Source organism: Coenobita brevimanus, chromosome 95, assembly GCF_032717465.1.
Source record: "Coenobita brevimanus isolate Jiangsu-jjx chromosome 95, ASM3271746v2, whole genome shotgun sequence".
Lineage (NCBI taxonomy): Eukaryota > Metazoa > Arthropoda > Malacostraca > Decapoda > Coenobitidae > Coenobita > Coenobita brevimanus.
Window position 1 is genome coordinate 17,230,599 of NC_137048.1, and position 14,308 is coordinate 17,244,906.

The window sequence follows — 14,308 nt, forward strand, 5'->3', positions numbered from 1 at the left end:
GGAAAAGATGTAGAAATCTGGTGAATACTGGTGTACACGACATTTCACCAAATATCCATGACTAAAAGATGTGGAATTCACGAGCTGTGCCCACTGGGATGACTAGGTGATGGGATGACTAGGTGAATGATAACTGTATATAGTTTCACTAGTAAAAACAGTTTAAACACTGTATCGGTGCTCAGAACTGAGTGGAACTGTTTTGTTTTGACTTGTTTTGTTCGATCTGACCTTGTTGCTTGAGTGGAATTGTGTAATGTTTGAGCTGAACTTTAGTTTTGAGTGATATAACATTTAAATGTATTGTTGTGTGTTAGGCTATACAGTAGTGTGGGAACGATCTGTATTTAGCAGTTTGCGGCAGTCCTTTGTGATTGTGGTTGGAGCCTTTGTGTTCGTGAATGTAAACAGCCGCAGTGTCAGGAACAGTAAGTCTAGTGCGGGGCTATTAGACTACTCTAGAAGTAGGGTCACATTATGGAACTCATATTAACCCGAGACGTCCCATCGACGTATGGCTACGTTGCAACATTTTGCATTTGCCAGTCCCGTCGACATACTGGTACGTTTTGCAATTGCAAGGTCCCTAATTTGCACAAATTTCAATTTTCGCGCATGATTTTTCATAAGTATACACGGGACACCTTCCTCTATTCCTCTACAAGATGCCAAGCAGGGACAATGCCTTACACCGCATAACCTCCCCCCCCCGCACGCCATTGTCTCGGCAATTCACCTGTTACCAGTGACCTGGCCAATAAAGACATTCAGGGCCAGAGTGATTCCCCAATCGATGACAATGTGGAGGACAAAGTTTACATAGCATTAGAGGAAGAAACAGTCAGAAATGATGATCAGGTAATGTGGCAAAAGAAGGTCAGGAATGGTGATGAGTTAGTGAGTGAAATAATGCTTATAATGCCTATATTACTGTTTGAAAACCAATATACTCTCATACTACATATAAATTCGTACAAAAATAAATAAATAAATACCGTTTAGGAGTGGTGTTGAATAGTTATCCTCCCATAGAACTCGTTTACTTTGCAGCCAGCCTGATAGAAAAACCTATAAGGTAAGGAGGTACTCCCACCTGTATCGAGTATTTTAAACCTCAGGTGAGCGATTTAATCTATGAGTTTTCGATGTTTCTCACCAAAAGCGGAGGTTTTAGCCAAAAAAAAAAAAAAAAAATCCAAAAATGGTCGGGAATGGGGGGTGTCAGAGGTGCAAAAGTTGTCGAGACGTGACGAGTTAAAAAAGGGTCATACATAAATTTGCCTATAATTATACACAGAAATGACAGATTCATATATCTGCATTTACATTTTCCGTTAAATGCATAAATAAAAAGAATATCGCAATACTTTCTGTTTTATGCTTGCTTACTTGTTAATTCCATTCTTCTGAGTCGGTCAAAGGGCCAGACAAAAACGACTCAAGGGCCGGATTTGCCCCTCGGGGCGCCAGTTGAATAGCCCTGATTTATTGTATTTAGTGTTAAGCAAGTTACAAGTAATAATATATATATATATATATATATATATATATATATATATATATATATATATATATATACACACACAATAACAGAACAGAGGAAGGAAAAACAAAAGAACAGAAAAAGTAATCTGTACACCAGATTATAGGTGTCCTCCATTCGTAAATAATCTGTAACAGTTGGACTTGAACAGTCGTAGGTTGAAGTTTGAAGGGGAAACCGACTTCCTAAGAGTTGCAGTTCGGGAAATAAAAGAATTCTGTTAGGCAGAAGTTCTGTAATAGTGAAAGATTGACAGCGGAGTCATGAGCGCTACCAGATGCCTGAACAGCGTGGGGGAAGGAGTGGAGAAGTGAGAGAATGAATGCCGTAATGTATTTGTAAAATTATACATGGGAGGCAACAGTCCTTCTTACATGTAGAGGAGGTAGTTCATTTATAATAGTAGGGTTATTAATAATTCTAATAGCTTTGTTATGATCTCTGTCCAGTTGTTTAAGTGCAACCTCTCCACATCCAGTCCACAAGGGTAAACAATATTCCAGCTGAGAGAGCACATGACTCCTTTAAATTATAGCTAAATCCTCTTCAGTGAAGATGTTATGGACTATGTACAATAATCCAAGTTTCTTTGAAGCGGTATTAGCAAGTGATGTAGCATAAGAGGTCTAGCTGAGGGCACTGTTAAGTGAAACACCGAAATTTTCATTACATTTAGAGATACGAATATTAGTAGCACTGAAGGTAATACAGGAACCAGGCAATGTTTGTGTATTAGTAGACTGTATGTATTTGGGTTTCCTAGCATTAAATGATACAATTTTGTTTTGTCCCCATTCAGTGATCATAGATATGTCTTGATTTATGGAGACTGCAATACTGACTTGTGAGTTAGAGATATTAGACTTTGAGAATGGGTGTTTAAGTGTGATTGAACTATGAAGTGTTGATTCATCTCCATATGAATGAATCGGATAATGGGTGACAGATAAGAAATCATTAACATGAGTTAGGAATAGAGTTGGAGTCAAAACTGATCCTTGTGGCATGTCGGCATTAACCGAGTGGAAATTGGAATATACATCATTTATTTTTACTCTTATATTTCTGTGCTGAGATATCCGAAAATCAGAGGAACAAAATGATAGGCCATAGCAAGGAAATTTGGATAGCAGTGAATGATGCCAAACTCTGTCAAAAGCTTTAGAAATATCAAAGGCTATTGCATGGGTTTCTCCGTGTTGGTCAATTAGCTGATGGATGGTATGAGTCATGAGGTCGAGTATATCAACAGTGGATCTTTCGCTGCGAAAAGCATACTGTCTAACACTGATTATGTTGTTCGATTCGAGGTATTCAGCAGTGTGCTTATTAATTACAATCTCAGATACTTTACCAAGAGAAAGATGTGATAGTTATTGGTCTGTAATCAGGGGGTCAGGGGAACTTTCATTCTTCGGAATTGGGTGCATATTGAGTTCTTTCCAAGAATTAGGGAACGAAGAAGTACGTATGCATAGTCTGAATTATTTGTGCTAGAATCGAGCGACAATGCAATCCATACAAATTGTGTGTGTGTGTGTGTGTGTGTGTGTGTCGATTTCCTGAGATGTACTATTTATTATTTATCTGACGGAAGTGATCCCCTTCCGTAAGTGGTGGTTGGATGAAACTCAATAGGAGTGAGTCTTCCTAGTTACTTGTCAAATCGACCTTATCGTCTAACTACAAATGGACATCAACTCACTAACAGTGGATTAGAGATCTGTTTCGGATTTTATAAAAAAAAAATGCTATTCTGATATTAAATAATTAACTGAAGATAAACTGCAAAAGTGGCTGTTTGTCAAGTGCTCAATTTCGTATTTTGCAAGGAGTAGTTTTGACAATACAACGTTCAGGTATGGTTGATTTCTTACTTCGAAGACGACGACCATCACTGATGTACGTGTGAAAATTAGAAAATATAATGTGTTGGAATACAAATAATTCGAATTCAAATGTCAAAACTATAGGATAAGTCTTATACAGAAAACGTTATTCAACTGAGTGAAATTTATTCAGCGGATTGTTTCAGCATTATTCGTATCCAGATTTATGGTGAAAGTCACGATATATAGCTATTACGACTATAACCTTCAAAAGTGTGGGCTGCCATCAACAGAGCACTGTTGAACAGCGTAAAATGCGACAGCCATTATTTTTTGCAGTCCTCGTAGGATGGCGAAAGCATGGGAGCTGGCCTTGAGGGAACAGTATTTCCAGAATCAAGAATTTATCTATTTTTATTTTTTTATTTTTTTAGTAAATGGAGCTCAGGGATTAACTTTGTCCTGAGGTCAGGCTGCAGTGGTGTGAGCCGGATCAAAGGGGGAAGGGTTGGCTTGGAAAAGTTATTGTAAAATAGGTTTCCACCACTGAACAAAAATTCAGTGAGAAAGTGTGAATGAAGTGAGTCTTTTGTTATTAAGAGAAGGATACAATGCTCTGCTAACTAATCATTTGTTCAACCTTTTCAAACGATGGCGTACTAATTCTTGTTACTTGCATCTTATGTAAAAAGACAACAAAATTAGTAGTAGCGTTGTAACTAATGTGCTATTAATAGTTGTCGCATCAAATAATTGCATGCGTAGAAAAGTATGGTTGACTTGCATCTCTGGAAAGAATAGATGATACAGAAAAAAATAAATTTAAAATATGCTTCGACTTAAATCAACCCACATTAGCTTCATGATATATCTAAACCGTAAATGATATTATTTTCAGTATTGTTTCTTTTATAAGAGAACATCAGTTAGGCACAATAAACACCCTGCAAAATCGAATAAAGAGAGTGCAGTGTCTGAGAAGTGAAACAGACTGGAACCTCTGCACGCAGGGGCAAACCCAGAATATGGTACGGAAATGGTTGTACTGATTGGATCTTTGATGCTGATCCGACACATCACCAGATAAGCATCATTTATCATGTCTGAGGGAATTCTTGGACATCCACTGACAGGAAAAATTTTACTTGCGTCAAAAAATGTTCGTTACCTCATACGAGAATGACGACGTTTGTTTTCCTCTCGTAAAATTTTGGTACTAATATATTTTTATTATTTGCAGCTATCTTTTCCATTACACAATAAAAAGGTGAAAACATTCATTATCATTCGTCAGATCGCATTCATCTTCTCACCCAAATATTCATTCAGAGTATATATAGCTTTAAGACAATTTTAGGAATTCAGGCTTCAAGAAGAATATACGGATAAAGGGGCAAGACTGAGTGTCCAACAGCAGAGTAAGAGAAAATGTGCATGTAATCCCTAATGATGTATATATCACTTTAACATAATGTAAACATTTTATAGAAACAAGGAATGCTTATTCTTAATACACCAAGATCGATAGCTGAAACTAAGAGGGCAAGAGGAAGCCTTGTGAAATATGGCTAAGGTCAATGCGATGGAAGAAGTCGTAAATGATTGGAGAGACCTGAGGGAGATGGCAAAGGACATACCCTTTTGGCGACAAATCATCAAGACTCTGTTTAGCTGCTGGGTGTAAGAGGATTCAGGAAGTATAATTATATAATCTGAGTTTATGCATTGTTACGTTGATATGAAAACGAAATAATTAAAGTCATAGCTTATCATCTTTATCATCCTGACAAGTTTTAGAAAAAAATCATTTTGCGAAATTCTTTATCACTGTTTGCTGCAAATGCTTTTATCCGTATACTTTTCAAAGTTTCTTGAGGAAATGGCGAATACATACATCTTCCACTTCCTTCATGTGCTTCAGTCCACTTATCAACCTAGTCCCTTCTCCACGTCACCCTTGTACGAGTGCATCGCTGTCTTTTCTTGCTAGTACAGGCTTTCTACTCACTTTGTAACAATTGCATCCTCCCTTCTTCCCCTGCCTCTGTTCACACATGGCTTTTCCACCTCCTTCTTTAGTACTACTATGTAGTTATCAGTCAGTCTACTCCCTAAACCTCTGTGCATTCTAAGCACAAGTTGTCTCATTCGATCAGCCCCCTCCCCCTCACACACACAGTCAATAAGTATTGCCTCACGTTTGTCGGTCTCACTTTCCAGTCTCCTTGTCACTCGCCATGTACTGCAAAACTGTCGAACATCTTGTGCCTGAAAAAGGTACTGGGTCCTGCAATATTCATAAACCTCTTAGCAAGGAAACTTATAGAGACGATTGGAATGACAGAAAGAGAACGATAATTTGTGGCATTGTATGTAAGAAGCAGCATTAAAGAGTCGGAGGAAAGAAAGATTACAGAAAACTGTCCAGCAACATGAGTATAAAACAATAATAGGGTAAGGGTAGGATCGCTGCCTGCATAAGGAATGAGGTTCAGCAATTGATATTTAACCTTAGGAGACATAACAAGCTTGTGTTGCTTTCAGTTGCCTAGCATCTTGGGACGCAAGCAACAACAATAGTAGAAAGTCCAGACCAGGAAATTATGGCTGAGAAACTACTATAGTGGCGGCGCACGACTCTGAGGTTGTCATTATCGTACCCTGGCAACTTACCATTCAAAAGTGCGACCGACTTCGTATCATATTATGCATGTATCAAAATATTAAGCACGAATATATTATACACGAATATTATTATACACGAATCACATGCGTCTCATATAATACACGAATTCAGACGTACTTTTGAATGGTAGTTGCCAGGGCACGAGAATAGCAACCTCAGAGTCTCGCACCGCGACTATAGTTCATTACTTTTGCTATCAAAAGCACGAACTTTGCGGTCAGCCTTTTCTTTGGGAAAGCGACGATGGACCCATCCGATTTTAACATTGAGAAGGCGATATCAAGTTATCGTTTCCATTATGTGCTACACTGCATGTCTTTCTTTCTTGCAACATCAAAACGACTTAACTTTGGCAAGATCGCTGTTAGTGAAAGGAGTCAGTGAGGGTTATGTCTAGCCCTTAGGGTTTCAGAAGTCCCTTCCAACTTAATAGATTTACCTTTATTAGTGGGTTTAAGTGTATCCTACCACCTGCGGCTATAAGTGTTTCATTGACTTGGTTATTATAATTAGATCAGCAGCAGTGTACATAATCCGAGCCTAGGATATGAGTCTGCTATAGTTCTTCAGAGTTTAGATGAATTATTATTCCAAAGATCCAGTGCTTCTTGTTTCACCAGATATGCTGTCGATAGGTGTCATTAAACGACGCAATGTCTCTGACGTGGAAATCAACTAGTTTTGTAGCAATTCTCTTGTTAAATATTTGGGTAAGATCATTGGACGACAGAAACATAACATTTTAATATAAATATCCAACCCCTTAGTAGTCAAAAAGTCGTTAAACATTCCATTGTAATATACGGGAAACTCAAACAATTCTGAACAGGTAAAATTGGCGCATTTTTGCAAGGTCAGAGGTTGTAAACGGGCTTCGCTGTTCACCTTAAGTCTATCTATCCTTCCAAAAATAGATACACTTACCCTTCAATGACCAGATAAATGTAAATACTCAATACGACGAAGATGCAGAGCATGGACGTTTGGCGCTAAGAAGTTCTCTTTTGCTTATGAGAACAAATTGCTTAATTTCAGCAGATGCTCCAGATCGGGGTCAACATGCGCACCCGCTTACTGTACAAAGCGCTATCAACTTAATTTTCTTTAAATGCTAACTTCGTACAACTTCCTAGTAACTCAGCCCTTTGAACCTTGGGCGGTTTATTCAATCACTGCCCTAGGATACAAAGCCAGTGAATCGGCTAAGCTACCAGAGTTTCCTGCACTACTGTTACCTTAGTTACTCTATGTACTAATTTCGGGGGAAATATGTATTAAACAGCTATATCTACCATACTTATAAAGCATAATTTATTATATGATGTTACATGTTTATGCCGTAAATCAAAAGCGAAATGGATATAATAATTATGTTACAGTAGTATAGCAGCTTTGATTAATTGTTGCGTCACATCTCGGCCTTAAACCTTCCTAAGCCTCCTCTTAGGTCTTATGGGTTTTTCCTGAGCCCAGGTAAAGCATGACATAAGGCTGGCTCCAGCTTGTGCTGTGCAAAAACCAGGAACAGCCGTTTTGCTTAAGGTAACCTTAAGTCTCGACCATGAAAAAAAGTGTCTCCTCTGAAATACCTTCAACACAATAGAGGCAGAGACAATTTCCGTATTAGAATTACCGACTTGGGGACACACTCTTCAGTAATATCACCAAGGTCATCTAGAAACCTGCTGGATATGTGTATGTCCGTCTATTAATGTGTCGGATATAGTCACAGCTTTCAAAGAAGTTCTAGGCACTTTGCTCATGCTGGTATGTAGAAGAAATAAAATTCAACCCTGCTCCGTGGTGAGCGTTAACCCCTTCACTAGGATAATATATTAAAATTTATTCTGCTGTTTCCAACGACTTTATTCAGCTTAGGAGAGGCTTTTCGAACAAGAGGCATAAGATACTGTCATTCACAAATGAAATAATCTTTAAAGAAAAAAAAAATCGTCTTGAGGCAACAAGAATGAACTGAAGTAATACGGCATCCAAGTCAAGTGGTTTAGGTTCTAAAGATCTTTCCATCTGATTCTTGGACAGTTGTCATATAATTAAGAGGGCAGTTGTAAATGAACTGATCTGAATCTGGATTCCGAAAAAAAAATACGTTACTATAGTAACAAGACCGAACTGAAGCTAGATTTAATATTTATAGCCGTAACGCGTGCTCTAGGAATGTCATCAGAAGTAAGGATTCAGAGGTACTGGTTCCTTAAATCGACAAAAAGGGGCATTCAGAGGGTGCAACACCTACATCCCTCACTTGATATAAAGGCCGAGTATTTGACTTTGCCAGACTAGACAGAGTGTTCTTAGAATCAAATTACTTCATCCTTGTTCAATCCTCAACCCGTCTATCAAGTTTGCTCCAATTTGGTGCGTAAATATTTGAACTGACCTTGCCTGTGACCCTGATCATTGATTTTTTTTTTTTTTTTTTTTAACCAGAATTTAATTATACTTACCTGACCTTCAACACCTCTGCCAAGTATGATGCAAATCATATGAAAACTGTTTGACTGGTAGCGTTTGGAACTTTGATCGTGCACCCTGCCCCTGATCTTTGCATGAATAGTGACAGTCAGATAATTTCATCATCGCCTTACCTACAACCGTTTCATCAGTTTTGGTTTAAACTGTATCAAAGCTGTTTAGCCTAAGCAGACTTTGGTATGTGTCCCTGGCCTTTGACTTAATGATCTCAAAATCAGTAAGTCAAGCAATGAAAAGACCTTAACCCTGCTATTCGATGTAGTCCAAATCGAATCGAAACTGTTTGATTTATTTGTTCATACCGAAACATATACGCAGACGCAAGCAGAAAATGTAACACCCTGCTCTCGCCAGCTCTATCTCGGGTAATGAAAGCCCGATATAATGATGCATCAAAACAAACGTGACATACTGACTATATGCCACAGCAGGCCCCTGACTGTCCAGTTATTTTGTACGAATATTGTTAAACATTACACTGACATTGTTTTGGATTCGTTTGCAGTGGACTAGAATAAGTTCAGTGTTCACTAAAAGATGTATATGTTATGGAAAAAAAAAGTATTTATAAATCTTGCTATCGAACATTCAGAAAAGGAGGAGAGGGGTGAACCTAATGAAGCAGCATGAGCAGGTAAGGCTTAAACTAACGACACCGGGCGGCCAAATGGAACACTGCTGACAGACCCCATGGTGATATAACAGTGGCTATCATTCACACCTCAGCACTGTCGCTCACACTAAGACTCACAGATAAAAAATGGAAAACTGACTTGTATCAGTGGGCCAAAAATGAGGCAGTACGGGAATATTCCGCACACTTTCTTTTTCTTATAATATTAACCATTTTCTGGCCAAGGAAGATTTCCTAGAGGAGTATAAAACTCTCTGGTGTTATCTAAATTAAAATTGATACTTACTGTCCTCTTTTGTCAAAATGTTCATGATGAGAAGAAAATACAAGAAATAAGCTAAGGAAAATAGAGGGCACCAATCCGCCCAAATCGATTTAGATCAGGCACTTGAGGCATGTACCAATATCATTTATGTAAGGACAATGGTTTTCGGTGTAAAATTCATTGGAAAAGGTTTAGAAATGCTTTGAAAGCCAGTTTCTCCTTGAAAATATTCTTCTAAAGTAAGGTGAACATCATGTACGGATAACCAGTTTCTGATGATTCTTAGTTTTTTTTTTTTTTTTTTTTTTTGGGGGGGGAGAGGTAAAAAATGGTGGAGTGGAGGAAGAGGAGTGAATGGGATGGATTGAAATGGTGGTGAGTAGTGGCATAGGGTGGGTGTAGTTCACCCGATGAAGATGTGTGTAGTTGTGGTGGGTTCAGTAGTAGTGTGGTGAAGGTTTAGGTAAAAATTATTCCCAAGCAGGACAAGAACATGGAGAGGAAAGTAGTAAACGTTACTGTCATATCCCGGGCCATTACGACACAGGTAAATGTGGCACGAAGACTATACAACATGCAAACATACTTGAATATGCAGACATAGTTACATTTTACATACATCTACGTAGACATCCAGTATATCCATTCTGTGAAGGTATGTATCTATATATTATATTCTTTCTACCACCAGACGTATTTATTTTACTAGGGGCAGACCTCTAGTGGCGACAGGTTTAATAAAAACTATATCTGCATTTCCAGTTCCTCAAGACTCTCCAAAGATGACACAAATTGTCTGGAGATAGCAAGAATAATATGAAAAGTACGGCTTCGGAAAGAAGAGGTTAAAGTTAGACCGTTCTGCTCAGTACTCAAAATGAGTTACATGAGGAAGCCCATGCGTCGGCAACTAAAACGCAGTTACGTTGATGGCTCTTGACGTAATGAGAATGTCAGTTTTTTCCACGAAATTTTTCACCAGTCAGCACAGCGCTTGATTACTTATTCCATTCCATTATACTGTCCTTGTGATATTAGTGATTCTTCATTGTTTCCTAGAAGGAACAGTACCTTGCCGAGCCTAAAGGGCTCGTGTATCCCAGTGGTCAGACAAGTCACACTGATCAGGTGTAACCAGGCAGAATCATTCTTAGCACTTTCACCCATCAGAAATCATTTGATTTTTTTTTCTGGTTACCAGCAAACATCTTTATTCCATTTAGGTATGACCATTCGTGCTCAGATTTATAATTGTTCTTTACTGAAGCTGTCACAACGTAATATTTTTTTATTATTTGGTTTTGGCTATGAACAAACCTTTTTCATTTCCTTAGCTTTGGTGTAACACTTCTTCCTCTGTGGGGAATGTGATCAATCGAAAGTGATCCCTTCATAGAACCACCAAGAACTCTAAATTAATACGAGAAGGACCACGAGGCAAAGAGCAACTAGAGGTAAGTAGGCAACTAGAAGTAAGTATGGAGCAACTGGCCTTAATGATTTGCTCTAAAACATGGGATGCTAAGAATCCCTGTTCACGATAAGGTCATCAGTAGAAACTGATGACGATGCTTATCTTTTATGGCTCCTTTCATAACCTACATAACTAATCATATTCAACATTAACCTCCTTGAGCAGCAGTTGCTACATCGTTTAGAAAACAAGCCAACATACCCCTTTCAGCCAGAGAAACATTTTTCATTTTAGTCTTGTTTTCGGCAGACCATTTTATAACTTAGAAGAAGATATGCTTTTTAAAATGAATACTTGTAGACTTTTTTAACTCTTTTACCAGGAGGTACTTTCCTATGTCGAATAAATTGTCCAATAAAAACAAGAATAATCTAAAAACTTTCTCCATCGTGTTGAAGTGGTCATCATGGGATCCCGGTTTGACCATTAAACACACACACACACACACACACACACACACACACACACACACACACACACACACACACACACACACTTTAGCACCAGTTGAGGACAGCGGTACTCCCAAGGTGGATGGAAAGCTAATGACAGGGAGAGCTGGGCCTTCCGTTTCATCAACCCTCGGAACTAGCTTCGGACCATCCTCCTTTTGCTGAAAAATTTCATTGTGTCAGTAACAAAGAGTAGGCCAGCATGCTATCCAATACAGGTTCTCTAACTGTCATTACCAAACTACATGCACCTCACACAAAGTAAAAAAAAATGGCATCCCATCACCAAGCAGGGGACCACCAAAGCCCCCATCATCCGCCTCTCTCCCTGCAATGACCAAGCGAGATGCCTGGAACCACTGTCTGACTCACTTCTTCATTTCTGCAAAATTGGCGGCCTTTCCTCTTACATCTCCTCCTCTAAACCTCACCTTTTCCTCACTGAGACTCAGCTGTCTGATGCAACTGCTGGTAAACCATTCTCTGTATCCTCCTGCTTTCTCTGTTTTCATTTCGAAGCCAAAGTGGCTGTTGTGTATATGTAAGCAATTCTCTACTTCCTGGCTTCGGCTCTCCTGTCATTCTCTGCCAAAATATATCTGTGCTGTTTACTTATCCCGTAATTCTGCTGACTATGATAAAATCTCTATCTTATCTGTAAGATGTAATACATCCTGTCAATTTCTCCTTTCTCTGAAATCTCCATTCTAGGTATTTTCATTATTTACCTCCTCCTTTGGCTCTCCTCTCCTTTCACTGATCCACCTGGTGAACAAGCCTAATTCTTTTCTATCCATAATGATCTTGAGCAGCTTGTACAGCACCTACCCTTACCCATGACTGCCTTGGATAGAGTACCAACATGCTGTCACAAAAAGGACTTTGTAGTTACTTGTAGAGAAGTTATATATATATATATATATATATATATATATATATATATATATATATATATATATATATATATATATATATATATATATATATATATATATTGAACTTGTGGACGAGCGATTGTTATACTTCAGTAGTTTTGTAAGTAGAAAATCTTGGTTCCCTTTTGTCATTCAATGACAGGAGAGGAAAAGAATAGTATGGGACTATTTTTATTTGTTTTGGAATATTAACAGTCTCTCACACACGAGTGAAGTATAAGTAGAGTCCCGCTAGCTACCTCCCTGTCTCACTCTCTCTCTCTCTCTCTCTCTTCCAAGTTGCTAAGCCTTTCTCCCTGCTACCTGCCGATTCTATGGCCTCTTTCCTTCTGAGCTCTCTTTCCTAAATTCTGGTGAAACAGGGGTCGTGTCACGTGTGTTACACTGTGGTTGGAAAGTTCCAGAAACCTGTGTGTGAGTATGTGTGTATGTCACTAGGCTTTGTTCCCCTGCTATCTCGCTGACAAACTACCTGCATCATCTCCTGACGTTGCTACTTCCTAATCTGTCGTCAGCTTTTCCTCAGTTAACTTGCAAGATCATTTCCCTTTCCCAGGCTCGCATAGAGCTGTCTATCTGTCTATTTATCTATCTATCTATTATGAATTGTAAATATAATATGGACTCATAACATTGCTCGGCGACGCCGCTGAAGGTTCTCCAAAAGCAATTATCATTGACATATGCTAATCTATTAGTACATAATATTGATTATAATATTGTATACATATAACATTCATAGTAAATAGCAATTATCCAGTAATATTACATTTTAAACAAGTTGTATACATATTTGAATAAATGCATTAAAAGTAAACTATTTAACTGAATTACAGTATGTACTTGGGTTATTGTAGTGAAATGCATACATGCAAAAAAAAAAAATAGTTTAAAATTAAGATTATGGTAAGAGTTATTAATATTTCATTTAAAGATAATGGTACTGGTATGCCATACATGGGTCATTCCTCTTTGTATATATATGTATATATACATATATATATATATATATATATATATATATATATATATATATATATATATATATATATATATATATCATTAATACTATATACAAAATATGTACACTTCATTCAGGGGAGTTAACTTGGATGTTAACTCTCCCTCCACTAAATAATGACTCCAAATTAGCAATTCTTGCATGCATTCTGTGCATTGCGGACAGTAGTACTGCAAATACAATGCAGAGGATTATAAAGACAGTAGGTGCTGGGCTATACACATAATATGGGTTGAACATACTCAAACTCAAATCTTCCCAGGGCTTCATTGTTTCATTGATCAGCTGCATAGTTTCAAACTTAGGTGAAGTCAACTTAATACTTGTGCTCATGTTTAAGTCCATATCAGGCAGTGGGTGGAAATGTTTGTGTGTATGATTGAGAATGGCGTAGTGATTGATGGTGGATAAAGTAGACATGGCTGGTGGAAATACCGCACAGCAGTCTGGTGCTATGTATAATCCTGAGGCTGAAGTATGAGATGGTGGTATATCTGGACAGACTATGTAAACTGATGTGTTATGAGTGAAATAAAAAAATTGTGAGTGTCCGATGCATTGATGGTGTACAAGTTTATCTGGAGCAAAAGTGAAGTTGTAATGATTATGAATATTGTCATTTCTGATGATAACCATTTCACAAGGGACTGTATCAGTAGGCTGAAACGTGAAAATGTACGCAGGACAAAGATGAACAGCATGTAAGGATGTGCGGCACTTTCGTTCAATCGTTGATTCACTTGCGAAAGTGACAGTGTCCCGTCTCTTGGAGACCATGATGAGTTCGGTGTCTGTGTTGAAGTTGATGATGACCAAAGAGTTGTTATTTTTATAGGGGAAGGGATGTATTTGGTATACTGTGAACAGGTCTTCAGTTATGAATGGTACATGAACTACTACTGATGTTGGTGTTAGTGTTGCTTCTAAATATGGATAATATTGCATAAATTCCCTACTGCGGAACAACGGCTTC